This window comes from Pinus tabuliformis, chromosome 1_2, assembly GCF_031772625.1.
Source record: "Pinus tabuliformis cultivar Carrire ecotype Pingquan chromosome 1_2, CPIR1, whole genome shotgun sequence".
NCBI lineage: Eukaryota > Viridiplantae > Streptophyta > Pinopsida > Pinales > Pinaceae > Pinus > Pinus tabuliformis.
Window position 1 is genome coordinate 842,400,748 of NC_142298.1, and position 2,450 is coordinate 842,403,197.

Sequence of the window (2,450 nt, forward strand, 5' to 3'; positions counted from 1 at the left end):
GAGGATTTGGACTGTATCTATAAGATAATGGAATGATATCAAGATTGGGTGAATTTCACCGCAAATGGATGAATTACATGGGATCGCGAGAGTTCCTGCACTTCGGACTCCGATGAAGAATTAGAGCGATGGAAGAACCGGTTACATGAAGTGACTATGCTGAACTGCAACATGATGACCCGATCTCTGTGTTGTGTGTCCTCAAAGGTCAGAAATCTGTCTACTTATGATGGTCTGAATGAGGTAGATATCTTTTTGGATGCATTTGAAAGGGAGGTACCGAAAAAGCAGCGCTTCGAGGAATTGGACTAGGCCTTGCGCGCTATGCCCACAAGATGGTGGGGTACACACAAGGGAAGCTTTGATGATTGGCATGAATGCAGAAGAATGATGAGAACTTGATTTGGGAAGACGAAGATGTGAATGACAGACAAGTATGATGGGAAGGATGATCCGCATGCACATTTGGCCAAATGAACTCAGGCTAATGGAGAAAAGCCCCAACTTGAATGGGTACACTTATTCTGTCACACCTTGGATATTGTCCCAATGAACTAGTATGTAGAAACCGAGCTCCACCATGGGACAGGTGAATGGGATATCCTACACGAGGGATTTGTGATGACATTGAGTTTTGAGGATGGGTTTAATAATATTGATGAAGCGCTATAAGAAGTGAAAGCAACAATCTTTTGGATACCACAAGATCCTTTAGACTTGATTCAGCTTGAATGGGCTACTCAGCTGAGTCACGCGCTAGAACGTTATAACGTAACTGCTGAAGAAGAGGATGAGGATCCGTGAAAGATTAACATTCCATAAATAAAAGGTCACCGCAAAGTTCAAGGACCACAGATTGAGAACCCTGATATAACCATACTGTTGAAAACGAAACAAGTAAACATTGGTACGGAGGCAAACACCAAGTTCGCAAATATTGGAGGCTATTGGGACAACGTGATAATAGATAAGGTCACTGAATTGCTCTACAAATACGAGGATTTATTCCATACCAAGTTTATCAAGTTTACGGATCTGAAGGGAATAATCGGGGACCTAGGAATGATGAAGATTATGTTGAAGCCTAACGCGAAGCTGGTTAAGTAAAGGCCTTACTATCTCAATCTAAAATATAAGGAAAAGGTCCACTTAGAGATGGACAAGATGCTCGCGGCAGGCATCATTGAGCTTGTGGAAGAATTTGACTAGGTAAGTCCAATGGTGGTACAGGAAAAAAAGCAGAAGGATGAAATAAGGATATGCATGGATCTCAGAAAGCTAAATGACACTTATGTACATGATCCTTTTCCGACTTCGTTCACTGATGAAGTGTTGGATAATGTAGGTGGCTAGGAAACATATTCCTTCATTGTTGGGTTCTCTGTACCACCAGATCAAAATCGCACTGGGGGATAGGAGCAAGACAACCTTCGCGACTGAGTGGGGTTGTTTTCAGTACGCTATAATGCCATTTGGATTGAAGAATGCACCTGTGATATTCTCACGTGTAGTTATTGCCGCGTTCAAGGAATTTATTCATAAGTTCCTAGAGGTATATTTTTATGACTAGACTGTGTTTGGGCTGGTTAAACACCATGTAGCAATCTTGTGCCTGATGCTGGATACCTGTTGAAGATACCAGATCGTACTCAATCTCAAGAAGTGTCTGTTCTGTGTTGCTTTTGGGAACTTGTTGGAGCATGTGGTTTGCAGACAGGGAATGATGGTAGACCCTACAAAGATCGTGGTGATACTAAACTTGGAAGTGCCGAGGAGTGTGAAATAGCTGCGCGCTACCCTGGGACATATGGGATATTACAAAAAGTTTATCAAAGGCTATGCCCAGATCACCGCGCCTATGGAGAAATTGTTGAAGAAGGATGTCACATTCTGTTAGAATGATGACTGTAAGAAGATCTTGGATATATTGAAAGAAAATATGGTCATTATGTCGATTCTAGTCTTCCCGAATTGGAAGAAAGAGTTTCATGTACATGTCGACGTGTCATGTATAGCACTGGGAGTAGTACTAACATAAGCTGGTGGAGAAGGCTTGGACCATCCTATCGCATTTTCAAGATGAAGATTATCCAAAGCAGAGAAGAACTATTCCATCACTAAGCGCGAAGGGCTAGCTATGGTGTATGTGCTCTAGAAGAATAGGCACTACTTGTTGGGAGGCCATTTTAAGATGTATGCAGATCGCTCCGCACTGAAGTACCTAGTCAATAACCTTGTGTTGGGGGGAAGAATCTGTAGTGGTTATTATTGTTCCAGGAGTATGATTTAAAGTTGTTGTGAAGCCTGGATGACTGAATGTGGGACCAGAACATCTGTCGCGTATCGAAATAGGGGAGGAACCCACTAACTTGGAAGAAGAATTGCCTAATGTGCAACTATTTGTAGTGCATGTCGTGGATGGTCATTTTGAGGATATAGTACATTTCCTA